Raw genomic sequence first — 9,009 nt, 5'->3', positions numbered from 1 at the left:
AGCCATTTATTACATATGTCACTTGCTAATATCCTCTTCCATTCAGTAGGTTGCCTTTTATATTTGTTGATTGTTTTCTTTACCATGCAGAGTCTTCTTATTTTGATGTTATGTCAATAGTTTATATTTGCTTTTATTTTCCCTGCCTCAGGAGACATACCTAGAAAATATTGTTAAGATCAATGTCAGAGAAAATACTGCTTTTGTGATCTTCTAGGATTTTTATGGTTTTAGGTCTCACATTATATCTTTAATCAATTTTGAATTTGTTATTGTGTATGGTGTAAGAAAGTGGTCAAGTCTCATTCTTTGGAGGGTCACTGTCCAGTTTTCCCAGTAACATTGGATTTACCCAGTGGGTATTCTTTTCTGTTTTGTTGAAGATTAATAAACATATAATTGTGGACTTATTTCTGGGTTTCTTATTCTATTCCATTGGTCTACTTTTCTATTTCTGTGCCATTTCTACTCTATTTTGATAACTATAATTTGTAGTATAACTTGGAGTCTGGAATTGTGTTTTGCTTTTGTTTTGTTTTCAAGATTTCTTTGGCTCTTTGGGGTCCTTCATGGTTCGGTACAAATTTAGAATTGTTTATTCCGGTTCTGTGAAAAATGCTTTTAGTATTTTGATAGGGGTTACATTAAATGCATAGAGTGCTCTGAATAGAATGGATATTTTTAACAATATTTGTTATTCAAATCCATGAACATGGAATGTCTTTCCATTTCATTCTGTTGTGTTCAATTTCTTCTGTTTTTAATCCTATTTTACTTTTCCTTCCTTTCCCTTATGTTCATCAGTTTTGTTTCTTAAATTTCATGTATACGTGAAATAATATAGTTGTCTTTCTCTGACTGATTTATTTTGATTAGCATAATGCACTCTAGTTCTATCCACATTGTGGATAGATAGGCAAAATTTCATTTTTTTTATGTCAGAGTAATATTTTATTGTATAGATATAGCACATCTTCTTTATCCACTCAGCTACTGTGGATAGTGTTGCCATAAACATTGGGGTGAGTGTGCCCCTTTGAATCACTTTTTTCTGTATCCTTTGGGTTAATACTTATTAGTGCAATTGCTGTGACATGTAAGAGACTCTTAACTACAGAGAACAAACTGAGGGTTGCTGGAGGGGAGGAGAGAGAAGGGATGGGGTAATTGGGTAATGGACATTAAGGAGGTGACATGACATAATGAGCATTGGATGTTATATACAACTGATGAATCACTAAATTATACTCCAGATTTAATAATAGGCTTTATGTTAACAAACTTGAAATTAAATAAAATAAAATTTTTTAAAGTATATAGACATTTTAACAATGTTTATTTTTCCAATCCATGAGCATGGAATGGTCTTCCATCTTTTTGCGTCTTCTTTGATTTCTTTCATGAGTGTTCTATAGTTCCTCAAGTACAGATCTTTTACCTCTTTTACCTCTTTTACCTCTTTTACCTCTATAGTTCCTCAAGTACAGATCTTTTACCTCTTTTACCTCTTTATTCCCAGGTATCTTATGGTTCTTGGTGCTATAGAAAATTGAATTGATTCTTTAACTTCCCTTTCTGTGCTTTCATTGTTAGTGTATAAGAAAGCAAGTGATTTCTGTACATTGACTTTATATCCTACCACATTACTGAATTGCTGTATGAGTTTTAGTATTTTGGGGGTAGAGTCTTTTGGGTTTTCCATATAAAGTAACCTGTCATCTGTGAAGAGAGAGTTTGACTTCTTCATTGCCAATTTGGATACCTTTTATTTCTCTTTGTTGTCTGATTGCTGTTGCTAGGACTTCGTTGAACAAGAGTGGTGAGAGTGGGCATCCTTGTCAGCTTTTTCCCATTAAGGATGATATTTGCTGTGGGTTTTTCATAGATAGATTTTATGAAGCTGAGGAATATTCCCTCTATCCCTATACTTTAAGACGTTTTAATCGGGAACAAATACTAGATTTTGTTAAATGCTTTTTCTGCATCAATTGAGAGGACCATGTGGTTCTTCTCTCTTCTCTTATTGATTTGTTCTATCACATTGATTGATTTGTGAATGTTGAATCACCCTTGCAACCCAGGGATGAATCCCACCTAGTCATGGTAGATAACCTTTTTAATATACTGTTGGATCATATTAGATAGGATTTTGTTGAGAATCTTAGCATCCATATTCATCAGGGATGTTGGTCTGAAATTCTCCTTTTTGGTGGGGTCGTTGCCTGGTTTGGGGACCAGGGTAATGCTGGCTTCATAAAAAGAATCTGGAAGTTTACCTCCTGCTTCAATTTTTTGAAACAGCTTCAGGAAAATAGGTGTTATTTCTTCTTTGAAAGTTTGGTAGAATTCCCTAGGGAATCCATCAGGTCCCGGGCTCTTGTTTTTTGTGGGTTTTTTTTGGCAGGGGTTTTTTTTTTTTGATCACTGCTTGAATCTCATTACTAGATACTGGTCTAATCATGTTGTCAGTTTCTTCCTGATTCAGTTTTGGAAGTTTATAGGTTTCCAAGAATGCATCCATTTCTTCTAGGTTTCTTAATGTATTGGCATATAGCTATTGATAATTTCTGATGATTTTTTCTATTTCTTTGGTGTAAGTCATGATCTGTCCCCTTTCATTCATAATTTATTAATTGGGATCCTCTCTCTTTTCTTTTGGATTAGTTTGGCCAGTGTTTTATAGATCTTAAAATTCTTTTGAAGAACAATCTTCTGGTTTCATTGATGTGTTCTACTATATCTCTAGTTTCTATCTCATTGATCTCTGCTCTAATCTTGATTATTTCCCTTCTTATGCACAAGGTTGACTTAATTTGTTGTTGATTCTCCAGTTCTTCAAAGTATAAAGAGAGCTGGTGTACTCTGGATTTTTCAAATTTTTTGATGGAGGCTTGGATAGCTATGTATTTCCCCCTTAGGACCGCCTTTGCCATATCCAATTGGTTTTGGACCGAAGTGTCTTCATTCTCATTGGTTTCCATGAATTGTTTAAGCTCTTCTTTGATTTTCAGGTTGATCCAAACATTCTTGAGCAGTATGGTCTTTAGCTTCCAAGTGTTTGAATTCCTTCCAAACTTTTTCTTGTGGTTGAGTTCCACTTGCAAAGCACTGTGGTCTAAGAATATGCAGGGGATAATCTCAATGTTTTGGTATTGGTTGAGCCCTGATTTGTGACCCATTATGTGATCTATTCTGGAAAAAGTTCTATGCACGCTTGAGAAGAATGAATCTGTTGTTTTACTGTGGAATGTTCTGTATATATCTATGAAGTTCATGTGGTCAAGTGTATCATTCACTGCTCTTGTTTCTTTTTTGATTTTATGCTTAGATGACCAGTCTGTTGCTGAAAGTGGCCTGTTAAGATCCCCTACGATTAATGTATTCATATCAATATGACTCTTTATTTTTTTTTTAAAGATTTATTTATTTATCAGAGAGAGAGAGAGGAGCGAGAGTGAGCACAAGCAGACAGAGTGGCAGGCAGAGGGAGAAGCAGGCTCCCTGCTGAGCAAGGAGCCCGATGTGGGACTCGATCCCAGGACGCTGGGATCATGACCTGAGCCGAAGGCAGCTGCTTAACCAACTGAGCCACCCAGGCATCCCAATATGACTCTTTATTTTAATTAACAGTTGGTTTATGTAGTTGGCTGCTACCATGTTGGGGGCATAAATATTTAAAATTGTTAGATCTTCTTGGTGGATAGACCCTTTAAGAATGATGCAGTGTCCTTCTGTATCTCTCACTACAGTCTTTAGCTTAAAATCTAATTTATCTCGTATGAGAATTACCCAAGCTTTCTTTTGAGGCCCATTGGTATGAAAGATTGTTCTCCATCACTTCACTCTGAGTCTAGATGCATCTTTAGGTTCAAAATATGTCTCTTATAGACATAATATGGATGAATCCTATTATTTTATCCAATCTACAACCCTGTGCCAGTTTATGGGAACATTTAAGCCATTCACGTGAGTGATTATTGAAAGATAAGTTTTTATTGACATCATGTTGCTTGTGAAGTCCTTGTTTCTACACTAGATTGTCTCTCTAAATTTCTTTTATATGTCACTCTTGGATTCTTTCTTCTTTTATAGAACCCCCGACCTTAATATTTCTTGTTGTGCTGGCCTGGTGGTTACATACTCTTTTAAACCTTGCCAGTCTTGGAAGCTCTTTATCTCTCTATCCATTCTGAATGTTAGCCTTTCTGGATAAAATATTCTTGGCTGCATGTTCTTCTCATTTTGTGCCCTGAATATGTCTTGCCAGCCCTTTCTGGCTTGTCAGGTTTCTGTGTAGAGGTCTGATGTTATTCTTTTTTTTTTTTTTTTTTAGATTATTTATTTATTTATTTGACAGAGAGAGAGATCACAAGTAGGCTGAGAGGCAGGCAGAGAGAGAGGAAGAAGCAGGCTCCCGGCCAAGCAGAGAGCCCAATGAGGGACTCAATCCCAGGACCCGGAGATCATGACCTGAGCCGAAGGCAGAGGCTTATCCCACTGAGCCACCAGGCGCCCCTAGGTCTGATGTTATTCTGATGGCCCTCCCTTTGTACATAAGGAATCTCTTCTCCCTAGCTGCTCTTAAGACATCTTCTCTGGATATATGACTTGTGAATTTCACAATTAAGTGCCTGGAGGTCTTTCTATCCTCCTTGAGAAAGAGAAAAAAAAGAAAAAAAAAACAGCCAAAATGATCCCAAAAGGTAAGGTTTATAAAGTATATAGACAAAAACGAACCAATAAAAAGACTGACAAAAGTATGAGTGCTTGGGTGCCTCAGTGGGTTAGGCCTCAGCCTTCAGCTCAGGTCATAGTCTCAGGGTCCTGGGATAGAGGCCTGCATAGAGCTCTCTGCTAAGTGGGGGCCTGCTCCCCCCACTTTTTGCCTGCCTCTCTGCTTACTTGTGATCTCTTTCTATGTCAAATAAATAAATAAAATCTTTTTTTAAAGAAAGACTGACAAAAGCAAAAGAAGAGAAAAAAAGAAAAGAAAAACCCAGCCAAAATGAACCCCAAGAATAAGATTTATATAGTACAAAAACAAAGACAAATACACAGAAACACTAACAGAAGAATAAGATGGGAAGGTGGTTAGAATCCCTTCATGTGGGTGAGGAAGGTTATTTCAGTTCTTCCTTTTTATATCTTGTTATCTTTGTCAAAGGACTCAACTTTCCAGAGATACAGGGAAATTAATACCGGTTTATATATAGGATCAGTATTGAATAGGGAAAAAGGATTACCTTGAAGCTTATATCTGTATATATTAAAAAGAAAAAGAAACACAAGTATATGTATGAAAAAAAGTTCAAGTTAAAAAGTTATTATGTAATATGTTGTATTAAACATCTATTTGTAATGGGAAGTAGGATAAAAAAAGAAAAGAAGAATTATTGTGAGAACAATTTTTTAAAAAGTTGTATCTATGAAATATACAGGTTTGGGGGCAATACCGAGAGAATAGTATATTGTTTTCCCCTGATGTTGGGATTTTACGGTTCTATGGGGACTTTGTGGTTATTGTACTCTTCTTTTGGCTTGCCTTCTGGGGAAGGGGCCTACCGCATTGTTTTTCAGTCAATCTTGCTTGAACTGCATTGCCCTGGCCCCTATTAAGGGGCTTGGCTCTGTGGAAACCGGTTTTTCAGGCTTTTGTTCTCTGGAGGTTTTTGTTCTTTGGTAGTTTTTGCAGCTTTTTAGAGGGTTAGTGCAAACTAAACTGTCTGCACCGAGTCCTCTGCCTCAGAGAGAAACCTCGGTCCGCTCCTCTCTGGATGGTCCAGAACACACAAACTTCCCCTCTGCAAACTCCACTGAACACTGCAACCTCCCTCAGGTGGTGTGCATTCCCAGCCACAGTCTCAATGGTTGCCCATAGACCCCACTTTTCTCTGTAACCCTGTGCCACTAAAACCCTGAGTGATATTGGTTGGGGCAAGACAATCCTGGTGGCTGCCATTGCCCGGACTGCTTTCTGGAGACCATGCCCATGCCAGGTGCATTCAGTCCTGGCAATGGCACAGGTTGTGGAAGGCTGCAAGTCCAGGGACCTTGGGCAAGAGCCTGCACTGGGCACTCTCAGGTGCAGACAGGGGTGTGTGGCCCCAGTGATGGTGCAAGCAACAGAAAGCCGTGAGCTCAGGGACCACTGCCAGGAGCCCCCACCAGGCTCTCTCACGCATGGATGGGTGCTGAGTGTGACCACCATGGGACTGTGGGCTTAGGTCCATGCCTGTGGCCACCAATTCCACCACTTCCCCTTAAGATCCTATATTCTTTTTGAGAACTTTTTAAAATCTTTTTTTTAAGATTTTATTTATTTATTTGACAGACAGAGATCACAAGTAGGCAGAGAGGCAGGCAGAGAGAGAGGAGGAAGCAGGCTTCCCGCGGAGAAGAGAGCCCGATGTGGGGCTCGATCCCAGAACCCTGGGATCATGACCTGAGCCATAGACAGAGGCTTTAACCCACTGAGCCACCCAGGTGCCCCTCTTTTTAAGAACTTCTAACTAGACTCCAAGTTAATGCTGGTCCCCAAGCCCAGGACACTTTCATATTGGGGTATTACTTTCCAATGGGCTGCTTCTGGTGGCTCCCTCCCCCTGTTGTTTGTCCTCTTGATGAAGTTCTAGAACCTAGGTGAGGTTCCGTGGGCTGAGGTCCAGAGCTGATGACCAAGAAAGAATTCTTGAGACATCTTTGGTGCAAAATGGTGGTTTATTAAAGCACAGGGACAGGACCCGTGGGCAGGAAGAGCTGCTGTCCCGGGTTGTGAGGGATGGCAGGCTATGTACCCTGCGGTTAGGGGAAGGTGAGGGAAAGGGAGGTTTCAATGGAGCTTTCATATGTTAAAGAGGGCCTACAAGATGCTAGGATAGCGGAGGCTTGATCAAAGTTGTCTTTTGGCAAGCCATTAATATCAAGATAGTTGGGAGATTCCTGTCTTGCAGGATTGTGATCTCTGCAAGTTAACTATTTGTTTCTCATTTATGGCAGTCAGGGGTGCCTGAGGAATGTCACACATATTACCGAGGGGAGCGAGGGGAGCGGGTGGAGAGGGGGTACAAGGTGCCAGCTTTTGCTTTGTCCTCAGCCAGGCTCTTGCTCTCTCATCACTCTGATATGGGTCTGAGTGCTCCCACTTCACTTTACCTCTTCACTGATGATCTCCTGCCTCCCCCAGAGATCCAGAAGTGTATAATCTTATATCTCAGGCTGATTTCATGGGTGCTCAGAGTGTTCTGGTAGATATTTAGCTCAATTCAGGGTGTAAAGTTTCGCAGGTGAGGTAAACACAACACCAGGCGAGGTAGACACAAGGCAAGATTTATTAAAGGCACTCTCCGGTGAAGTTTCAGGGCTCAGGAGAAGGGGAGTCAGGAAAGTCTCACCAGGAGGGTGTGGGCTCCCTCCGGTGAGGTTCCGTGACTCTGGAAAGCAGAGTCAGGGAAGTTGCACTGGGAAGGGAGTTGGTGGGGGTCTTTTATTGGGCCAAGGTAGGGCATGGTCTCACATCCATATATAGTAGGGTATTTGGTGATCAGAGAGTATGGGGTGGGGGATCCTGATACTTCTGTTTCCTGCATAGGTATCGGGTTACCTATAGAGATGTGACCTGGGCAGAAGTCCTTCTGGCAGAGAGTCAAGGGTTAAGAAAAGGGGGGTGGAGGAGGCTGGAAGACAGCGACCCCAGTGCTCATTTCTATTGTTCCTCCTGCACTCCTGGACCCAACACAGGGGACTGGTTGAAACAGGGTCTCCTACTTCTCCATCATCTTGCCCCTCCTTTCCCATTAATGTAAATTTAAAACACAAGCAGAAAAGAAACCACATTACGTATATCACATTCATACCACATATTGTGGACACGTTTCAGAAACACTATACAGTGCCTTGAGGTGCAGTGAGTAACGAGACTGAAAGATGGGGGATAAAAAAAGAAATATAGAAATTGAGGGGCCTCACAGAACTTGATGAAGAAAGATGTCATAAACTGAGGAGAGTGGTTTAAAATTTTCATCTTCTGCCTCCTCTAGGTTAATAGATCTGTTTTTCCTGGACCCCATCAAAACTCTCACCTCCCACATTACACATAGAACATCTGGTTTTGGGCTCCATAAGAGCAGAACTCTGTCAAGCACAACCTTACAGACTGTGGCTAGGGTTCATCAGATAATACAGCTCCCCACTCCTTTTCAATAAATGGATTTGAATAAGCGGCACACATACACAATGTAAGGCCCAAAACTACATTTCCCAGAGATCTCTAGGTGAATTTAACTCAACTCTGGGGGCGGAGCATTTTAGAAAACCAGGAAGGGCTTTCCTGACTACTTCCTGTACTGGTGCTGGAAGTGGGAAGACTGGAGTCAGCCTGGTTCCTTGTTATTAGTCCTAGTGGTGATCGGTAAGTGACTTGTTTATGCTTTGAAATTGGGGCTTAATCCTGTCTTAAATGTGAGTCTGGAGTACTAGACATGATATTCTCCTGAATTTCAGGTCCTATGGTGGTTCAGAAAGTTTGGTTAACACATACTTTGAATCCTTATGCTATACCTACTATACAGCATATAAAATAACAGACACTTAATTTAAACTGCTTTGGTTATAGGGGTTATAGTCACAGCCACATCACAAACTAGCTGTGAGGACTTGGGCAGGTCACTCTGCATCTCTAAAAGTCAGTTGGTACATCAGTAAAATAGAGGTAACAAGAGAGTTTATTTAGGATTGTTGTGTGGATTAAAGAAGTGTATAAAAGCTAATGTGTATAGTGACTGCTTCAGGGATTTCCCTCTTGGATAATTGAAAGAGTGATGTCCACCTCCTCTGTCCCCAACTTGCTGTGTCCCAAAGAGTGCAGCCCTATAAGGCAGCAAATTCATATTTCCTGCTCCTCCTGCATTAGCTGGTCAGAAATTCTCTAATAATCCCAAATGCCCAGGGAGGCTAGGTTGCATTGTTTGCAATGTTTAAGGGGATTCCTGAAGAAAGGTCCATCTCGTTGGA

General features: G+C 40.5%; 1 protein-coding gene across 1 annotated transcript in view; it reads left to right on the top strand.

Moving 5' to 3' along the window:
* The first annotated feature begins 8,363 nt into the window (after positions 1-8,363).
* LOC308338182 (arylamine N-acetyltransferase 1) overlaps positions 8,364-9,009 on the top strand; it is a 39,830-nt gene continuing 39,184 nt past the window's right edge. The window contains exon 1 of the mRNA XM_080796197.1: positions 8,364-8,407. The gene's annotated coding sequence lies outside the window, so the exon portion shown is untranslated. The remainder of the gene's footprint in view (positions 8,408-9,009) is intronic.

Source organism: Martes martes, assembly GCF_963455335.1.
Source record: "Martes martes genome assembly, chromosome: 2".
Classification (NCBI taxonomy): Eukaryota; Metazoa; Chordata; class Mammalia; order Carnivora; family Mustelidae; genus Martes; species Martes martes.
Note: the sequence above shows the minus strand (reverse complement) of the source record. Positions and strands in the feature narration are given on the sequence as shown.